At 36.8% G+C, this 23,232-nt stretch overlaps 1 protein-coding gene across 2 annotated transcripts in view; it reads right to left on the minus strand.

The window, feature by feature from the left end:
- DIAPH2 (diaphanous related formin 2) overlaps positions 1 to 23,232 on the minus strand; it is an 842,313-nt gene that overhangs the window by 230,944 nt on the left and 588,137 nt on the right. The window lies entirely within an intron of this gene.

A 23,232-nucleotide genomic window follows, 5' to 3' on the forward strand; every position in this document is an offset into this window, starting at 1 on the left:
GCTCCCAGGTGATGCTGATTTATCTAGATATTAATCACATCATTGTTTTACGAATTTTCTCAAAAATGTGACGATAACAACTACTCTCAAAGCACAAGATGAACCAAATATATAAATGCATCTGACTGAAGGTATCTCATTATGTGTAAATTTATACTTAAAGACAGAAATTGCAATATTTTCTTCCTGATAATAGAAGATATATTTATAGAAAATCATTTCTTTGGGGGACTTAAAAATATAAAAAACATAGCTACGTAAATTAAAAATTTCAACAACACAGAAGGAAGTATTGTGAACCTTTTCAGGCACTCCCTTCTGCCTTTCTTCTATGGCTAATAACTTCTGAATGTTAATTGATAACAATGCTTCATGCTTCAGAGAAAGGTAAGCAGGCTAACCATGAAGAGTACAGGAAACCAAGTCCACCTTCTAACATTACAGTTAAATCTATAAAAAATCAATAATAATCACAGAAGTAAAATATCTTTAAATGGAAAGGTAATAGACTTGTGAAAGAAGAATAATAGCACAGTTTGGGGCATGCTATGTTAAGATCCACTATAGTGTATTAATAGTTTGGGCTAGTGCTATTTTATTGCATACTGATAATTGTGTCTTGAAATACTTGCTTTTATTAAGATTTTCTGAATTCTTCAGTGTGTTTTATTATAACCTGGGGCCAAATTCATTTTCCATGGGAACACAGCTCTAGTTGTACAATGGAAGTCAATGGGAAAATCAGACCATTTCTGGAAATTATTTTGCAGCTGACACTTATGAGATACAATGCGATTTTTACAAGAGAGATGGCTCCCCTACCTATGTTCTTCCTTATGCGACTTTAGTATTAGCATCCACATTAGCAATCCAACAACCTTTTCCCTCCTAATAAGTGACATTAAATCTTTCAACCCTCAAGTCGATTTTGATGTCAGTAGACCTGAAAGAATTAATGCATTTCTGACTTAACTCTGCTTTCCTTTTACCAACAAAAGTTATATGTAATGCTACATACACATTCTGATTTCACCTCTGAGAATGTCACCACGTATTTTTTGATTTCTAAGAAAGTGTTACCATATGATCTCACTTACATGAGGAATCGAATGGACAAAACAAAGAAACAAACAAAAAAACAAAACAGAAACAGACTCGTGGATACAGAGAATAAACTGATGGTTACCAGATGGGAGGGGGTCGGGGGCAGAGTGAAAAAGGTGAAGGGATTAAGAAGTACAAATGGGTAGTTACAAACTAGGCACGGGAATGTAAAAAAAAAGTAAAGCATGGGGAATATACTCAATAATACGGCCATAACTATGCACAGTGCCACGTTGGTACTAGACTAGTCAGGGGGATCACTGCATAAATTATATATACTGTACACCTGATATTAATATAAAAGAATACAGAATGTCAACTGTAATTTAAAAAGAGTTAAACATCCTATTTAAGAATTGCAAAAATAAGACAATACACTTCATTTTTTAGCACAGAATGAAAGTGAGATTTTTTGTTTTCTAGTCTCTCTTACCTAAATAACCCAGACTCATGCCAGACTTACTAGAAACATTTTGCAAAGGTCACTTGTACTCTATCAGCAATGCAAAGTACTAAATTGTATACTTCAGAAGGCTCAACATCTGTACAACACAGAAAAAGCCAAAGATATAAATGTAAAAAAAAAATTGTATGTTTCCCGTTTATCACAACACAATTTTTCACCAGCTAAAATACGTCCATGCAGTGATACACAATTTCCTACATTTGTTCTCCTAGAACAGAAACTGATTTCGGAAATTCTTTCTGTGTACCGAAGTGAGACAATCTGAAAAATTCTGGGAATGGTTAATCTTCGAAAGAATAAATGGAAAGCACCCAGTTTCCAAGTTCCTCACTTATCTTCAGAGTGATTACTTTGGAAAAGGGATGGCATGAGTTAGCACTGACTCTCCCCCAGTTGCAAGCACATTACCAAATCCTGCTTGGGACTGCAGGTAAAAAGGAACTCCACACCATCATTCCTTTTCATCCCTTTATTTCAGTTAGGAAAGTTTTATTTCACTTTATTTTTTGAGCAGGCACAAAACAGGAGATAGTGATTAGTACTATGCTAAGATAAGCCCCGTGTGGATCCAATGATCACGAAAGCCTAATCCAGACCCTGAAGAAGTTTATAATCTAATATTACAAATAATTATCAATTGGCATTTGTATAGGACTTTGCCGTTCAAGATATACTTTTCCTTCCATTACGTCCCACATTCTTCATAACAACCTTATCGAAGAAGCAGGGAAATACCACTATTCAGATTTTAGAGTTGTGGAAACTAGGTAAAAGGCGCTCAATCCACCTAGGGTTAGAATGTAGTGAAATGTGGCAGAATATGCCACCCCAAAATAAGCCTCTTCAGCACAGATTATTTCGAGCTGCTTGAGTGAGAAACAGCAGAGACAGGAAAACCACAGAAACGAATAAAGGAGAGCCTTTTGAAAGGAACATTTACACTTATAAAGGAAATGTCCGTTTGAAAGGGTGTCTCCCTCTCTTTACCAAGAAGAGAAGGATGAATCGATGGATCCAGGGCATCAATGATGAAGTCGCAGATTTAAATCCACACAACAAAGCTTACCGTTGTTTTATGGTGCTTTTCCTGGTAACCAACTTCCCCTATAACTGGTGTCCTCACTTTTCTTTCTTTTGTCTTTAGCTGAAGATGGTATATAAGCTGATGGTTTAGGCCACCTCAGGGAGCTACTCCTTTTTACCTGAGTATCTCCCGTGTATCCATGAGGTATACATGGTATACACTTCTGTTTAGTTTTCTCGCATTAATCTGTCTTTTATTACAAGGGAAAAAAGAAATCAAAGTCATCTAAATTAGAAAGGAAGACGTCAAACTGTCACTACTTTTGGATGACATGATTTTATATATAGAAAACCCTAAAGATTCCACCAAAAGCCTGTTAGAAATAATAAATGAATTCAATAAAATTGCAAAGTACAAAATCAATATACAGAAATCTGTTGCATGTTGAAACACTGACAACAAGCTATTAGAAAGAGAAATTCAGAGAACAATTCCATTTATAATTGTAAAAAGAATAAAATAACTAGAAGTAAATTTTAAACAGAGGTGAAAGACCTGCACACTGATAACTACAAGACACTGATGGAAGAAACTGAAGAAGATACAAACAAATGGAAAGATATTCCACAATTGTGGATTGGAAGACTTAATATTGCAAAAATGCCCATATTACCCAAAACAATATACACATTCAATGCAATCCCTATCAAAATTCCAATGGCATTTTTCACAGACATACAACGAACAATCCTAAAATTTGTGTGGAACCAAGAAAGAACGCAATCACTAAAGCAACCTTGAGAAAAATGAACAGACGGATATGCTCAATGAACTTATGACAATGGAGGCGAGAATATACAATGGGAAAAAGACAGTCTCCTCAATAAATGATGCTGGGGAAACCGCAAAAGAATGAAACTAGAACACTATCTTACGCCATATGAAAAAATTAATTCAGAATGGATTGATGACTTCAACGTAAGACAGAAAACCATAATATGTATGGGTCCAGAATGAGTATCCCCAGAACGTGCCACGCTGGCATGCAAATTATTTCATGCTGATGGGATGAAGGAATAAAGACGTGATACACACACACACACACACACACACACACACACACACAAATACTACTCAGCCATAAAAAGTAACGAAATCTTGCCATTTGTGACAACACTGATGGATGTATTATGCTAAGTGAAATAAGTGGGATAAAGACAAATACCATACGATTTTACTTGCATGTGAAATATAAAAACAAAATAAATGAACAAACAGATCAGAACAAAACTGAGAGGTACAGAGAACAGACAGGTCGCTGCCAGAGGGAAGGGGGATTGGAAGTGGGTGAAATGGGTAAAGGGGTTCAAGAGCTACACATTTCCAGACATAAAATAAATAGGTCATGGGGATGTAACGTACAGCATGGTCACTACAGTCAATAATACTAGATTGCAGCTTTGAAAGTGGCTAAGAAAGTAAATCTTCAAAGTTCTCATCACAAGGAAAAAAAAATGTGTGACTGTATGTTGATGGATGGTGGCTGGACTTATTGTGACCACTTGCAGTGTATACAAAGGTTGAATCAGTTATGTTGTACACCTGAAACTAATATAGTGTTGTATGTCAGTTATACTTCAATTAAACAAAATCCAACCTGAGATCGCTGTAATTCACCCATAGGCATGTACTCGAATAGAAAGTATTTTCTTTACACTTTTAAGTACATTATACGTTGTTTTTGACTATTTTTGGTAACTGCACTTGCCTGTACATAAATCGGTTGAAGGCAGGTGCTGTAACCTTTGCCCTCTAACTAATAAAATAGCTGATGGGATTCAGAATACGCTACCTCAAAATATGGCACTGTGGCATGCTGAATATTTTAAGCTGAAGGAGTTTGAGAAAACGGAAGACGCAGAAAAGTCACTCGGACCTACTCCTGGCCCTTTTCTCCTGAAATAAGTCATAAGTCCCTCATGGGAGAGGTGTCTTCTTTACACCCAGAGGAAAAGGACCACCCTTATCGCCAAGATGGAGGGACACTCAGAAGAATCCGAATGAACAGACCTTGCTAAGTTTCCCCCAGTTTATTACACTTACCTCATGTTCTTTGACCTATCCTATCTTTCCATGACTTTCCACCCTCTATCAACCCTAACATAAAAATACTCAGGTTTAGCGACTTCCTTGGGTCTTAATTTTCCAATAAAGGCTACCATGTCACGTGAAATTTATATTCAATAAATCTGTACACTTTTCTCCTGTGAATCTATCTCTGTCACTTTAATTTTTAGACCCAGCCAGGGACCCTAAGAAGGCTGAGGAAAACTTCTTTCTCTTCTACAAAGTATTACTTCATCAAATACTAGGCAGAGAAAACTGTTTATCATTATACTTAATTTTGATGTAAAAAGTAATTAACACAGAACACTTGTTCCATTAGAACTGTAATAAGCATTCACAGAGCTCTGGGGATGGAGTACTCTATGTATTTCACAGTGAATTGAGTCACATCAGTTTTAGAATTCCTCATCTTTGTAGGCAGCACATTAGTTATGATTTTAATAAAAAACTTGAAATTTTAAATATCATTACTGCTGGATTGTTAAGAACACGGAAAAATCAACTTGAGACCCACTTAACCTTCACACAAGCTTTAGTTAGCAACGTGATATAATTATTCATTAAAATAAAAGGAAGTCACAAATACACAATCTATTGAATACAGATAGCATTTCCTCTTTTCATAACCAGAAAAGATTCCTCTAAATGCTAAAAACAAAATATTAATTTTTCCATTTAATTTGAATACCTCATTTTAGTAAAAATTATTTTTAAAAATGTACCTTCAAAACAATATTAAGACATATTAAAGCAGCTGAAATGTGTTTACAAATCACACATTATGTGATAAATGTGTGTTGGCAAATATTTTAAAACGTGAAACATTAACAAGTATAACACGGAATGCATATACGAATTTGTGTTTGGATTCAACATAATACTTTAAAATAGTTGGTGATATAAACTACAAATTTTTTTTTAAAAATAAGATTACAGTAAGCACAGGACATTCATTTAAATAAGATAGCCCAGTCAATGACAAGGATTTTGAAACGAAGTTCCCAGTTTAAACATAGAGGGGGCAATTACTGGAGAGATGAAACAATTTTGTAAAGACCCCACTTTTCAGCAGATGGCCTGAGTCAGCTTGGCATAAAGAAAATGCTCTAAAATCAGCTTCCAGTTAAAGCCACAAAGGCGATGGTTATTATAGGGGTAAGAGGCAGACTCAGCACGCCTAGTTTCCTCTACTCCATTTCATTATTCCCTCCCTTGTGTCTTTTGTGTGCATTTCTTTTTATCTTTCCTTTGAAAACAGACTATCTTTACATGCTTAGATACCCTCCAGAGTGATTTTGCCATTCATTTATTCAAACATATTTATAAATTGCCCACTGTGTGCCAGGTATCTCCTAGGTGCTGAGGATATAGTAGTGACTATTCACACAAGGTCACTGGTCACTGATTTCATGGAGATTGCAGTTTACTGGGAAAACATACATTAAAGAAATAAATTTAAAACAATTTCAATTACAAATTGAGAAATTTGATTGCAAACCACAGATTGTTAAAGAATGTATATTTGCGAGACGTAACCGACTTGTGGGAGTTGTGGGTGGGCCATGAGTCTGGTAGAGCCTCTTGAAGGATGAAATATTAAAATCGAGACCTGGAGGGGAAAATCCAGGAGAAGGAGCACTGTGGTAGGGTGAGTGAAGGCTCTCTGAAGGCTTTCAAACATTCTAGAAACACAAAGAAGAGAAAAAAGGCCTGGAAGACTATAGCCTATGGAGTAATTGGGAGATGGGAGGGAGGTGTTTCCTGAGGTATGTAAGGGCCAGATTCTACAGGTCTCTTGAGCATTTTGAAAGTTTTCCGCAGAAAAATGTACGCCATTGAAGAGTTTTAAACAGGGAAGTGACAGGATCTGATTTCTTTTGCTCAAAGGCATAACAAATGCTAGCTACAATTGACACACACACACCTACACACAACACACACTAACAATAATAACAAAAAAAACCCAGGACTAATGGAATATAGAATACTGTCCAAATGATAGTAACTCTAGTTGCTACTTCCTGACTACTGATAAGAAGAGAAAATATTATGTAAATATCCAATTAAAGTGTATTTGGTAACTTGAAAAACAGCAAGTGTTAGGCAATACATAACTATTGAGATGGGCAAAAAAATAGTTGTGTTGAGAGTAACAGAATAGTTATAATAATCAAATTTTGAGATTGATGTGTATATTTGGGAATGTCAGTATTATTATTTAACATTCAGAGTATGCACACACATGTTAATTAGATCAAGTCTTACCTCCAGCCCTACATCACATTCAGCTCTCAGAATCATTTATCATGTGGCTACAATGTGTAAGAAACTATGAGAGATTAAGTAGAGAAATAGAAAGTAAGTGATCAAACATGGCTCCTAACTCTCACTGAAATTTATAAAGCAGTGTTGAGACAGGAGAGCAGCAGTAGCGGGAACCAATGTTTACTGAATTCTTACAAAGAACCAGATACTGAGCTAAATGCATTACAAGCCTTGTCTTATTTAACCCTCCCTGTGGTCTTACGGTGCATATATGCTATTAGTAACTCCATTTTACACATGATGAAATCAGCCTCAGGGAGGTCAATTGACTTTCTCTGAGACAGTAAGCGGTGGATTCAGGATTTGAACCTGGGTACCCTTCCCAACTCCCTAAGGATACAAAACTATACATTTAACTAGCAGACTACACTGCTTCCCCTGTTTAAAAAAATGAATAAAAGTGAGTGAGAAAATAAACTACGCTCCACAAAGGAATTTAAGAAAGATGGGGAAACACATAGAAAGGAGTAATTCTGACATTATTAGGCAAGGTTTCAGAAGGAGGTACTTTCCAGTTCCATCTGGAGGTATGGAAAGGATTTTTCTACCCAAAGAGAAGACACCCCAGGCAATGAGAATGGCATGAGCAAAGGTATAAGAGTATCTGGACTTACCAAGGAGCTTTTACTATTCTGGGCTAAACAGTTTGGGTCCGCAAGGAGATGCAGAGGTGAATAAGCCTGTGATGTGTGGCAGAACGCCCATCACAGGCCTATGCACCCTAACATGTGCCTCTTTCGAATGAGGGTTATTTTGAGTTAAAGGCACTAGAGAAAACACCAAATGCAGGGAGAGGCTTTCTCTGAACTCCCTTTATTTGCTTAATTTAAAGACAGATCCTGCAAAAGGAACTCAATTGTCCTAACTCTCCTCCCTGGGAGTTTAACCAGCCAGGGAAGGTTGACTCATATCACAGAAGGGACTAGAAGTTGATACCACACCTAGGCAAATTTCATCACACACTATCATATCTCCCATCTCTTCTTCTAAGGGTCCATTCATCTTTTCTAAGAATCCTTTACTCTCCTCTGAATGGCCTACATTCCCTTTCCCATCCCGTTAGGATGGTATGTGAACTCTCAGATCTCACTGTTTGGGTATTCACATTTTTCTCCCTGTGATATCCCTGTGCACATATTATTGAAAATAAATCTGTATACCTTTTCTCCTCTTAATTTGCCTACCGTCAGTTTGTTTCGTAGACCCAGCTCCCACACCTAGGAACTCAGCGGGCAAGTCTTTCCTTCCCTACGCCAGAAAGATGTTGAATGCATGTTCAAGTTTTCAAATTTTCTTTGTAGGCAATGAGTAATTAACGGTTTTTATACAGAGGCGTAATATGATCTTACCCGTTCGTAAGAATCTAACTCTGGCGACGGTGGGTAGAACGGTTTGGAGAAATGAGACCTTGAAGCCTGGGAGAACACCCAGGAAGCTAAGAGAGTAGCGAATAGAAAGCAAAGGGTAGATATTAGAAATATGGAGGCGATAGAGTCCATGTGACATGGTGACTGCCTAGCTGTCAGCAGTTAGAGAGAGGAAAGTATGGAGGACACCACTTGAGTTTTCTAGTCCACGTGACTCAGCGTATGCTTGGTGTATACTTTTTTAAAAAAACAACAACAAAAAAACAGAACTTAGGAGACAAAAAAGATAACATTATTTTGGATGCGGGGGTGTAGAAGGGAAAATAATGACTAAATTCCAACACAGTGAATTGGAGTTGTCTACAAATAGATATCAACATTTGTTTCCCTACATTTGTTTTCCAACATTGGGATGGTCGTATCTAACAGGCAGTTGGCAATATGTGGGCTTCTCGATACCCTGGAGATCAGCTTGGGTGGCAACCGTGAGAATGGCAAAGCCAAGGAAAATGAAGCACAGACTTCCTCCTTTTCGAATTAGATTTAGATGAGGACAGGGCCATAACGGTGCTCCTCTAACGCTCTTGTTGGTCCAATGAACATGCCCTTCTTCTGAATATGTTTGGTCTTGATATGCTCCCTCGAAAATTTAGAATATTCCGGAATTAAAACTTTAGCTAAGAGAGCAAAATATCAGATCCCACAGTCTGTGCTAACAGTTTCCAATGATCATAAAACATCATTTTACTACAAATGTCAACGAAGCGAAATACACAGTGTGGATTTTGCCAAAGGGTATGTCCCTGAGGAATTGAGTCTTATTGTTTTGGGTGGTGAGTTAAGGGTATAAAGGAATTTAAGACATTATTACAGACTCAAGAATAACTGTATACAGTTATGAAATTAGAAATGGTGATGCCAACTATTTGAGAATCACTGTTTCATCATTGTGTACACTCTTTGCGTTTTACATTTTTTAATTTTTACGACACCAGCTACTTCTGCTATGTCTGCTGCTTTTGAAGGAATGTCTAGGTATTTGGGATCGAATGATTACTGTAAAATAATTCTCGGAATTCTCTGGGCATTTTATTTTTCTAGTTTTCCTACATTTGTTTTTAAATGCCTCATTTCAGGTTTCAGGATTATTATAATGAATTGTAGACAGTTTCCAAACATGCATTTTCAACCCAAGCAGTAGTTTCAAACAGCTGATAATGCCTTATTATCTCTTGCTTACCTTTCCTTAACTAACATCACCAATGAGGTAGACAAGTGGCAACAAGAAGGGGAAAAAAAATCTTCCAAACGAAGTTTGCCTCGTACAGGTAAGAGGCAACTCTGGCATTTGAATACCTCATGAACCGAGGCAAGAGGTTTAATCCCTTTGTTGCATGGATAGGGTGGTCTGTAGGATTCATTTTTCATAGAAATGAAAACAGAGTAACTAGAGTAGAAATCCTGTTAAGGTTCCTTCCAACTGTAAAGTGCTAGATTTTTTTTAAATATTCAGGTTAAATGGAAGCACTGACATCTTAAGAAACAATGATTACAGTGCACGGATTTCTTTAGTGGAAATACCTGAATACATAATATAAGCTAGCTGCTTCATTTTATTCTTAAGTCTTCCTACTCTATATTGAAGGCGGTTGATGGTTAAAATATATTTTTCTCACTTACTGAATATCCTTTGGTCTCTAAAATAAGGTTAAGGGCCTAGTAAAGACATGGCAACCTCATCCTGAATTTAACCTCCATAAACTATCCCAAAGACAGCTACTCTAAAGCACGAGTGTCAACACTTCGGCCCGCGGGCCAACTGCGGTCCGCAATCCATTGTTAATTGGCCCACAGCAAATTCCAAAAATATATTTAGTTTACTTAAATAACCCAGGTGAGGCAATACGTACTTCACCTCGAGTGAGTGGCCGGGCTGTTTGTGTACTTTACCAAATATGGCCCTTGGTGAAAAACGTTGAAAATATTTGGACACCCCTGCTCTAAAGTAAATAATAGCATCAAAACACTGTATTTCAAACCCAATTGTTTACTGAGGACTCATTTCTTTTTAATCTGGGCTGTTCGTCCCCCTCCACCCCATATTGAACTTCCAATTCCTAGTTTTCTAAGCTTTGAAGACCTAGGTTCACTTATTGGAATCCATTCACGCTATCCCTTTATATGGATTTTCTTCAGATGATCATGTAACCCTAACCCTAACACCAATCTCTTCCTCACTTACTAAAACTTTTGGCAAGGCTAAAAACAAGTGCATTTCAGGACATAAACGGCATGAATCTAATATCTCAGTCATGGCAGCCAAACATTTCAGAGCATTTCCCTGCACTTATTCAATATCGTAATAGCTGTTCGGGAACAACCCTGGGCCAGAATTACCACTAGAAAAATTTTATTCTTGCTACAATTGAAGTCCCTCCGAAAAGCCTGGGTTTTTTTGTACCACATTTCTTACGCTTTTCAGCAACTCTTCATCTAGTTTATAAGGTTCTCTGAACATGTATGCATTTATGTGTATGTGTGTGTGTGCAGGTATGTAACCCACGTATTTGTATATGTACGTGTATACATACACATGTAAAATGTAATAATTTTACTGTGTCACTCGTGGATGCTGTTTTCTTTTCCTAGTATTAATTTAATATATGCCTTAAATATGAAATTGCATTAATTCTGAAAGATACGTTTCTGTGCTTTATGTAGAAGAAGCTACTCAAATACAGTGGCTTCCAAACAACACATTCTTTTTCTTTTCTTTCCTTTGTTGGAAAGATAAAAATGTGCCCTGTGAAATTCTTCTGCTTGAGGAAAACAAACAATAACAAAATAGCTTCAGTAGTGTTCAGTGTGTGACACGGATATAAACTAGGACCGCAAATCTATCTTTAATGTCCTTGCTGTCTCTAGGTGTTTCTGACATCTCAAAAAATTATGTGATCTTAGGAATCATATATGTTTTGATGTCAATGTGTTATTCAAAGCCAGCACTTGGACTGAAAAAAGGAAAAAGGCAGGATCTCAGAGATTTGCACTCCCATGTTCATTACAGCATCATTCACAACAACCGAGAGGTGGAAAAAATCTAAATGTCCATTGATAGATAAACGGATAAAGAAAATGTGGTAGATACACACAATGGAATATTATTCAACCATACAAAAGAAGGAAATGTGTCATATGCTGTAACATAGGTGTAACTGGAAGATACGATGCTAAATGAAGTAAGCCGGGGAGGACACATACTGCATGATACCATTTATATGAGGGGTCTAAAGTAGTCAGACTCATAGTGGCAGGAAGTATAGCACAGGAGCTGTGGGGAGGGGACAACGGGGAGCTGCTGTTCAGTGGGTACAGTTTCAGTCATGCAAGATGAAAAGTTCTGGAGAGCTGCAGTGTACAATTGTGCTTATAGTTAAGAACCGTGTATGGTACAGTTAAAAATCTGTTAAGAAGGGAAGAAGGTAGATCGCATATTATGTCTTTATCACAATTTTAAAAAAGGCCCATTTCACTTTCTGCCACCTAAGGACATAGCAAAAAGACGGCCAACTATGAATCAGGAAGCGGGCTCTCACCAGCCACCAAATCTGCCAGAGCTTTGATATCAGAATTCCAGCCTCCAGAGCTGTGAGAAATAAGCATTTATTTTCAAGCCAAAAGAAAAGAGGCAATTTTCTACCTAGGTCACTGCCTACACTAACACACACACACACACACTCACAATGAATCCAAATGTTTACTTGTATGTCTGAGTACTCTCAGGGTTCTTCCAAGTTCAAGGTAGTGGGGTCAGCGACTTTCTCCTTCCCCCCTGGCAATTTAGTACATGTGGACCTTGCTTAGGAGCCCAGACGAAGTGTGTGTGTGTGTCTAGGAACAGAGGGCGGGCAGAGAAAATGCCACTGGATGTGCCTAGATAGACGTTGAGACTTATATTTTAGAGCTACTTTGTGATAACACCAAGTGAAGGCTCGTAAATGTTAGGCAGCGTTACCCAGGGAACAGCAATAGAATTCGAGCTATAGCAACAATAGAAACATTCTATGATTAAACGGACCATAAGTAGAGAACCTGGCTGGCTCCCTCCTGTGTACTCTCCCTTTTGTAACACTCAGGTACCCTGGAAGACATGTTGCTGGCTGAGAATACGAAAAGTAGGCATTGGCAGGTCTAAGGAAATTCAGATGCAGAGATACGCTGCAAACAAGTGATAGAACAGGTTATATATACCAGTGCCTAGTTGAGTGAAACAGTCTCAAAAACCAAACACTCATACAATTGTTAATATACGCTTCTATTGTATTTTAATACTTGAATCACTCTTATATAAGTTTAGCGTTTTCTTTGTTTTGTTTTTAAACTGGGCCCTTTCCTTTAAGTGTCTCAATGTATTCTCGTTTTGCGGGGAATAGTTGGGGGGAGTGATTTTCACTTATTTATATGTACAAACAAAAACATATCTCTTTTCTCCACAAATGGCCAGGCATTGTCAAGACATAACAGGAAAGTGTGCCAAAATGTTAGACTGTTAGTTATTTTGCATAAAACACACATCTAAACACATATTAACTAAATAGCAGATGGCAGAGAAAAAAAAATCAGTTAGATTGCAGTGTGGGTGAAACATATCCAATAAGTTCTGTAAAGATGGAAACCTGGGCATAAGAGACACCATATTGCGTAAGCAAATGGAATGTCTAATCTGATTCTTTCATCTTTACTGCTTTTGATTTATTCCGTCTCTATAAATATATTATCATTTTTATCATGATGCCTTAAAGCTATTTTTTGATGGGAAAGGGGGGTTGGAAAGAATATGTTTATATCGTAATACATCTTGAGAAGTACTTAATCTAGGAATAAATACTTTTAATGATGTGCCAGTGCTTCCTAATATTCATTAGTGAATAAAAATTAATTTACATAAAAATACTAATGTACTGGCAAAAAATGATAATATGGCTATATAGTTTAATATATATGAGAAGTGTCTTGAGCTTATTTTATGAATCAAATTATAGAATATTTACATATTTTCATATTACACTGTTTATAAATTATTTTCCCAGTTGTAATAAAAGAAAAGTAGAAAATAAGGGTAAACATTTTACTGAAGTTGGACTGAAACTGAGGTGCATGAAGGAAACAAGAACAATGACAGATGCTAGATCTAGAAAAAATAAGAAGATAACCTATTACTTAAGGAGCTAATAGCATATTTTTAGAGTAAAATAATGATATGATTAAACTAGACTGTAAAGTACTATATACCTAAATGTTCTGATATTATTACAAAAAAGACAACACCCATGCCCCAAGTTATGAAAAACAGGGAAGGAAAGTCGCTGCTTCCAGGGGGGCAGCTTTGCTTTTCGATGAATTAGGAAGGAATTAATTCAACGGTTTGTAGGGAAGACTATGGAAAAAAAATGCTATTTAAAAAGGCAATGGAAAAAAAAAGGCAAAGTATTAGGGAAATGTCAACTTTGAAAACGGATTAAATGCCTCACAAAGAAGTTCTTAAGCCTGTAGATACTTGTTCATAAAAATAAAACCTGTTGAACATTCTTAACATTTTAGAATGCAGGCACCGACGACGTTGATTGTAGTCAAACTATTCAGTTTATAGGAATCGTTCTCAACCGTTTTTCAATCAACCAACCTCCTCTCCTGTCTACTTTAACCTGCTCCTGTTGCTCTCTTGTAGAAATGACCAAGTGAAAACACTACAGAAACCCCCTTTATGAAAACACAAAAGCGCTACCTACATCGCTCTCCAGGACAGGAGTGCGTCAATTAGGATGGCGGGCTGTGAGTGAATCTCTGCTATTGTGATGCTGAGCTGCTTAATGTATGCACATTTGCCAAGCGGGAGGATATTAATCAATCACTGGAGTCACTGAAAGCAGCTCAGCACAACTACAGACCACATCTTGCTTTCCTTTGATGCCACTTCGCTGAAACCTGAACTCAAGCAGCAATGTTGTCCTCCTGAGACTAGGTTTTGTGCCATTCTGGACAAGCTGAAAATGATATTGTCACAGCTCATTATAATTTTCATAGCAGCCATCTCGCAGCCCTAGGAAGCAAGCCTGTTTTGTATGCATAAAAGAAAGTCCCAAGTCCTGGGCAGGTGGGTAGGTGGTTATTTCTGGCTGCAATTTTGCTAAGTTTCTAAATCAGTCCTGCTTTAATTAGGAGCTTTTCTTCTGAGTTATTTTGATGCTAATAATATATGGCTGTCGGATTCCTTGTACATGTTCCCAAACAGTGATACAGCCGTTATTAAATCTAATCAGTGTTTATGGAGTATTCCATATGCTACCCACTGTGAATCTTTTGAAATGTCATTTTATTGGATAATGCATAAAGAAAGGTGGGTATGTAAAATGACATGCTTTTGTTCCTTCGACGATTTTTATGAAAATTTTTCTACAAACGGTAGCTGCTTTTAATTTGTATTTGACCATATTTAACAAGGAATATTTTGTTTACTAGATTTCTATGCAATGTATATTTAAAGTCACAAAGCCTTTTCAACGCCACAAAGTACAATAATTATCTTTCCCTTGACTACACTGAAGAACAGAAACAATGCTGGAAATGACTAAAATACATCAAGCCCCGTTAGGAAGAAAACCTAAGCGCTGTAAAACTTATTCTTGCCTAAGACATTGAAGTGACAGCCCAGACTGGACCCCCGCTGCGCATTACAATATAAGGTCCTTCCTGCTCTCAGTATTAACAATCAACTACGAACATTCAATGTGGCCATTAAAAGCAATTCTACCAGATGGTCCTATATTTCTGAAGATGTTTCTATGGAATTTCTCTCCTTGAGCAAGGCTATCAAGTACATGGTCTCTAAGAGGCCGAGTGGCACATGCAGACTGTGCACTAAGGTACATCATCAACCCCCGAAGAACCTGCTCACTGGTCATGTGCACGAGATGGGCAGCACAACTTGTCCATTCACCTCTTCTCCCACAGTGATGTGCACACACAGCGATCATCGCTAGGGTCACTGACTTTCAACTCTAAGATGAGCGATACACGTTTAAGGAAACCAACTCACTTTCACAGCTATTCAGCAGTCTCACGTACCGTGATTCCCCGAAAATAAGCCCTAGCACGATTTTTCAGGACGACATCCCCTGAACATAAGCCCTAATGTGTCTTTTGGAGCAAAAATTAATATAAGACCCGGTCTTACTTTCGGGGAAACACGGTAGATGGTTATCACTGCCCGGAGCGAGAATATAGAAAGAACTGATCAGCGCTGTTTTCCTCTGGACATCGATACATTCATGTCTTAAGCTGCACAGGCTTTTCTATTGCACTACTGTGTTTTCCCGAAAATAAGACCGAACTGGACCATCAACTTTAATGCGTCCTTTGGAGCAAAAATTAATATAAGATCCCGTCTTACTTTAATATAAGGCCAGGTATAATATAATATAATTTTTGCTCCAAAAACTGCATCAGAGCTGATGGTTTGGCTAGGTCTTATTTTCGAAGAAACACGGTATATGCTAAGTTCTTCCAGAACTCAACAAACCTTTTGTGTTGGAGTACAGGCTATCAAAATATGTCTGTCAGATTAGACAGAAAAACAACAAGAACAAACATTGAGACGTCAGCATTAAAAAATACAAGAGATGAAAAGCAAAAAATTTTTTGGTGAAAGACAGATTTTAAAAATTTATTATTTGACTAGTTTATTATATCTTCTAGTGAATGTGGGGATGACTGTTTTGTCATTTTACTGATCGTGTGATGCTTTCCAATCACTACGGTGTTCTTTTCTAAGATGTTATTTGATGCGAGTAAACTATAAAGGGGCTTCTCCCTTTATTTTTCTTTTTTTCAAATCTATCTTAAAAAGCACCAGAAGTATGTGATTTCTCTAATGTTTATTTTCATAGTTAAAAGAATGACATTCAAAGCCTGGCAGGCAGGCACTGTTTTTCACAGTTAATGAAAGGAATTTTATGTAAAATGACAGTTGCTGTTGCTACCTGAAAACATTAAGTAGTACATCAGACTTTTAGCTACATGAGATATTTTTTGCTCCTTATTTATGGCTTTGTATATAGAAGTAAACAATGCACCCCTTCTCATGAACCCCACATCACTCCCTGCCAAAGACTTGCTAGAAACATTAGAGAAAGTAGCTTCCCAAATAGGAACATCATGGAAGCCTCTGGATCACCAGTTCAACACTAGTTATCTCTTTAAATGTGTTTTATTAAAAGCAGAGTCAACTTTAGGCACCAAAGGGTAATTGTTTCCCTTAAAGTTGGTAATTGTTTCCCTAGTAACCCTATTACTAGGGTTAAATTGTAACATTTAGATTCTGAATAAACAAACGAGGGTCAAATTTTAGAATTAGGTCCAGTCAGTTACTTGGTTTGGCCTATAAAGAACCTATCTTTTCTGCGCCTTCTTTTTAAAGACTGGGAAAAACTTAAGAATCAGTGTTCAAAAGATTTCTATTTGCAAAGATACATCATAGATTACAGCAAATACGAGGGTTACAGAATACCTCTTGCTATAATCAACCCATTTTTTAGTCAGAAAGAAAATCTCGAAGCACCATCTCTAATCTAACCTCAATTTTGGGTGGTAGGTTTTCAATTAAAAAGGTATTGTTTTTTTTCTTCTTGAAAAACTAATCGAAATCAGTAGATTCAGCTGGACTCACAAACCATTCCCAAACTGTCCACACTAAACCAGTGGCTAAGACTCAGCGATGGTTTCTGCTTTGTGTTGTTTCCATATGCCTTCAGGCACACACATGTAATTTTGTGCTTCAAGGAGTTAGCACTTCATAAAAACAGAGATGAACAGTTATAAAACACATACCAGTGCCCTTTGAAAGTAATTAAAAAGATGGCCTTTCCCTGTACTCATTTCCTTCCCTTGTGGCGTTGCCCTTCTATATCCCACGTGCAGCTTCCTCTCTAAATCACAAAATACATTTTTTATTGTACTCTTCCCCCAAAGAATCATATGCTTAAAGTTACAGAAACGTGCCACGATTGGCCTTCAAATACATTATTTTAAAAATTGCATTAAAACTATTAAGAATAAATTCAAGAGAACACTGTCTCCAATTCACAAACTATGTAGACCATTTTCTGTCCTGAAAGTATGTTTTACTATCTCAAAGGGGTGTCCAAAGTGAGAAATACAAACAATATGTTTTCATTAAATATAGTGGGACGTGTTTTTGATAAGTACATTAAAATTTCGGTGCAATTAAAATTTCAGCTCAATGGCTGTGGGTTTTTGCATTTGGCACTAACATTTGTTTATCCAAATACTTTTCATAAAATGGTCTTTCCAAATTAAACCCATGCAAATATATTTCTAAAGACATAAAGTAGCATGGCATTTGTTTAAATATGCCTAAAATCAAAATAACTTCCTATACGATTTTCACCCCCAACTGGAAGGGAACTTTAAAGATCTGGCAAGTGGCCCTTTAAAACACACGTGTATGTGAATGCGCGCAAACATACGCACGTGCGTAGATGTATGTGAATATGACTAGAACCATACGTAAGTTCATTTAATTTATATTACTTCTAATTCTGCAATGATAATATTCTAAAAGGAAGGCAAACTTAAGGGAAAAACAGTATGCTAATGACAGTTAAACACATTTGGTTGCACACGAGAGGCTGTGTTAATGTCTATTATCTCACGCCACTTGAATGATTTCAAATCGCTACCGCATAGTAAGTAATGCTGTGTTTCACACGGTGTACTTTGATCTATGACATATACAAAGTGAGCCACGTTATGAAGTTCTACTAAACACTTCATCTTTAAATTTGTTTCCATACCACTGCAAACGTAATCCTAATTTCCTAGGACATGGCATGATTCACAGGTTATTTCTCCATCTAACACTCTCTTCTATTCTCCAGCTATTAAAACATTGCATAATGCTATTCTAAATAGTTCAGATCAGAAAATGTGCTCTTCCTATTGAATCATTTTATAAATGATGTCATAAAGGATAACTGACAACTATAATGGACTCATAAATATTAAATGATAATCAGTAAAAAAAAATTCTACTAATACCGTTTGAAATTAAAGATGTAGCCTTTAATGAAAATAAGTTTTATACTTTTCTTTGTATTCCTTCTAATCTAAATATGTTTTATATTTCAAGTCAGATTTACCTACACACAAAGCAACCTCACCTTGAGAAATCATTCTGAAGGTGACCAATTTGTCGTAGTCTGCCTGGGACCATCCCAGTTTTAGCAGTGGGAGTCCTGTGTCCAAGGAAGCTCTTTGATGCTTGGCAAAACTTGCAAGGTTGGTTACTCCACAGGTAACAATCAAACATATGGTCCCTCAGGCTGTTTAACAAATTATGGTCTGAATATTTTTTATAGAGTACATTTCAATATTTACTATCAATAACATCTATAATATCCCGACTCCCTACTCAGTATCAAGTGCAACACTAAGTACTAATTTTTTTTCTGAAATAATACTATGAAAATTTTATGATTAGAGATACTTTCAAATCTTGATGCCCTATAAAAGAGTGAAATCAATCCCTCCAATCAGAACAGGAAAAATGATCATTTTCCAAACTTGATTTACTACTATTGTGTGTGTGTGTGTGACTATACCCTAAAATATCTACATTGCCATGGGGAGGACAAGGAAAACAGAATGAAACTTCCTATTTATTGAAGGAGTGGTATCAGAAACATCAGGGGTAGCTAGAGAGGCAGGCAAATTCCTTATCAATTTCTGTACAATTTTTTTCTTACTGTTTAAGCTGTTTACTCATCAATTTTAGAAAGGTCTCAAAACAACGAATGGAAGAGAGTCATGTTTAACATTCTAGATTTAAAGAATTAAGAAAAAAAGAGTTGTTTGAGGAGTGTATGAAAATACAGTATTTCTAATCTGATCTTTGCCTCAGAAAAGGAAAAAAAAACACTGTTTTGTTTTGTTTTCAGACAAGAAAAACAAATTACTGTTTCTTGCAGATTCTTCTGTGGTTGAGTCATTATGAGAAAGCAGTCTGTACTGCGGTGCCAAAAAATGCATTTATGTTTTGTTATCGGTATGTATTATTACAGTTTTAATACAGTTTTCCTTTCTTAAAGCGTGTATACATTTTTTGGCACCCTCTGTATTTCTGATTCCATTAATAGTACAATTGAGAAGCCTTATTTCAGTTTACTGTTTCTATAGCTTTACCACTATCCTTTCTCCAATTGTGGGTGATGGTTAAGACATTTGGTGATGATCTGACATGTTAAAACTCTAGTCAAGTTACGGTGGAATGATTACCATCACCGACAAGGTCAGGATATATTGGTTATTAAAGTGGAAAGGGAACGGTACCAATAATTACTGTTCCCTTCAGTCACATTCATGAATATAAACAGTAGTATCATCATCACATGCAAAGTGTAACGTTCCACAATTTTATTAATTTCCCTCTAGCATTTTTAGCCCAAAACAGGCTCTCACAAAAGGGCTCATTCATATCTCTAGGATCAAGTTCAAAATGGTTTGGTGTTAATATGAATATTTTTTCCATATAATCCTTATATGAGTTTTAACATCTGGCTGATTTAACTTGAATATCATCAGGTAATAATAATTACAAGAGCAATGTCTGTTTATAAACAACTAAACCATGAACAATCATTCATAAGAGAAGCAAGTGATATTTCGAGTCTGCATTTTGCCTTGCATTCCTGAAGCAAGAGAAGGTGGGGCGTTTTAAAAACTGCCCCTGAACCTCTTATTTTAAAGGATCCTTACGAAGATCTTTGAGTTTAAAGAAGTTAATCATAAGAACTACTGATAAAAAATGGACAGGACTGAAGAAGTTACTTTGCAATCAGAAAAGTGGGAGTTGGCCATCAAACAAATGATGACCTTTTAACATTTTCAGGGTTCACCTGCTTTAGTTCTTTTCTTACAGATTGCCCCGGAATGGACATCGTAATCCTTCAGATTCAAGCTCAACATAAAGTCATCCTGAATTTTCAGGAAATAATAGGAGCATTACAATACTCATAATGCAATTCATATTCCAAGCAATTTGCTTCCTCATTTTGCCTAGATACCCTGTACCGGTTTCTATTACCTTTCTGTTTCAATTCGTGCTGTTCCTATTATGGAAGCTAATGCACATCTAACTTTTTCATTTGGCATGGACCCCGATACATAAAGACATTTGCCCCATCTATACAAGACTGTTGCAAATGTTGCTGAAGGCAAATGGAAACCCACAGGGAAACTAGTCAACTTGTCAGAACATATTTTTTTTCCCTTAATGTATAAATAAAATTTGTCTAAATAGGGCCTGAGGTACAGAACTAAGAACTGAACTGTCTCCCTTTATCAAATTGCCTATGCTCCCTACCCCTGATTCACTTGTTTCTTTGGCCTTTATAAATCAGAGGGTTTTACGACGAGAACATGAGAAAAGGAGAAACAGAGGGAAAGAAGAAAAAGAGCAAAGAAAAGAGTAGAAGGACCCGCTATGCTTCTGTACACATCCATATGCCATCTACATTTAAGAAACGACACCTGTATGGTGCCCAGGGGTCAACAGACAAGGTTGCTCACACAGTAAGCCAATGGGCTGAGGGGTACTGGGTACCCCAAAGGCTCATATCTCAATGTAGTGGGGTTAAAATTTTGGGATTCTCTGCTCTAGATCTCCAAATTCTATACAATTTAAAAAGATGGAAGATAAACACCACATAATCAAATGAAATTGAAATGCTTGTCTGTTGTGGGGATCAGAATATGCTTGCACGCACATACACACACACACAACATACATATTATATATGTGTATATATATATATATGTATACACACACACACACACACACACACACACACACACACACACCGTGTTTCCCCAAAAATAAGATCCAGCCGGACCATCAGCTGTAATGCATCTTTTGGAGCAAATATTATGTAATGTAACATAATATAATACCGGGTCTTATATTAATTTTTGCTCCAAAAGACACATCAAAGAGTGATGGTCTGACTAGGTCTTATTTTTGGGGAAACACAGCGTGTGTGTGTGTGTGTGTGTCTGTGTGTGTGTGTGTGTGTGTATTGTTTTTTGTTTGTTTGTTTTTGTTTTTTGTGTTTTTCTCCCCAGTGGATACCAGATAAGGTTATTTGGGAAAGATTACATGAAGAAACTTAGAATAGACGTGAAATCAATAATCATCAGTTTAATAAACATGTGAAGCTGCTTTTTCAAAGGTTTTCATGTCCATGACATGGAAACAATACTCCTCCAATTCAATAAAACTTACAAAGCACATTTTTCCAATTCAACAGGAATGTGTGGTCAGCCACTGCGATAGGCACTTTACACACGTCTCTCATTTATCCTCACAACTGACAGACTTACGTAGCATTGTTACGGTGATGGATGAAGTAAGCATTATCTAAGCGCAGAACAGAAATTTCAACCCAGATCTCTCGTACTGCGAAGATTTCTACTTAAGCTGTGGTTTACATTTTTTTTCTTTTAAATCTAAAGAACGCTTTCTTTTCACAGTCTTACACAAAAATTCCATTTATAAAACAGATGAAAATGGAGCTGCTCTGTCCGAGTATGAGTATAGGGGTATTGGAGTAAGGTTCCCATCCCAACAACAGCCTCTGATGCGTCTCGAGTGAAATTCGAATCTAGGGAACCTTCGAACACACTTTGAGAAATGATTGTATTGGATCAGGAAACCATAAAGTTCACATCTATTTGTATGTTAATCCACAGCAAAAACAGGATATAAAACGTATGTGTCCGGTACACCACATCATGCTTCACGTTTCTTGTTTTGTCTGTATACTTGTTTTATCTCCTTTACTGGGTCTTTTAAGTACAGATAGGAGAAGGCTAAGAGTATAATAAAAAGAAGAATGATAAATAAAATTAAGTATACAGTCAACACCCATATATGAGTAAAGGCGTTTCTATAATAAGGGTAGACTATTGTTTCTCATCATCCCTTCCTGTCTCACCACACGTATGTCTAAAGGAGGGAGATGTTCAAGATGTGGACCAATTTGCTTTTAAGGATTCTTCAATTGAAACATTTCCCGGGAACAAAACCAGGCCTGCCTTCCAAGGGCACCACTTACATACATATACAACATGTTATCTTGAAAGCAGTAGCTTGAACAAACAGCTTTCATGGCTTCTCAATCTGGCCAAACTGAATAATGCATTTAAGTATTGTTCTAAATTCTCTAACACCTTTTCCATCCAATTCTATTTTTTCCCTTATAAATTCAAATGCAGAAGAAGAAATCAGCCCCCATAGGCACTGCTAGTAAGACAAAAAGGTAACGTCAGGCCAACTGACAGACTCTTATCTTTCACTCATCCTAGCCAAATACTGTGACCCCTTTTAAAAGTATTTTATCAGCACTCTTGAGACATAGGTATCAGTGTTTGCTAATTTCCGATTTAAATGCAACTCAGCAGTACAGATTTTTCACATTATATTTTGCTATGATTAACTCGCTTCGTATCGTAACTTACCTAAAGAAAACACGATGCCAAGTATTTCATAGATATATGCAATACTCCCGGGATGCTCTTTCTCCATATACCTGCATGACTTACTTCCCTTAGACCCTTAATTAGGAGTCACCACATCAATGAAGCTTTTTCCGGGCTACCTTATCCCAAATACCAACATACCCCCAACACCTTCTTCCTTGCTGTCTTTTTCCCATGGCATTTGTCACCTTCTAACATATTTTGTA

Source organism: Rhinolophus hipposideros (assembly GCF_964194185.1).
Source record: "Rhinolophus hipposideros genome assembly, chromosome: X".
Classification (NCBI taxonomy): domain Eukaryota; kingdom Metazoa; phylum Chordata; class Mammalia; order Chiroptera; family Rhinolophidae; genus Rhinolophus; species Rhinolophus hipposideros.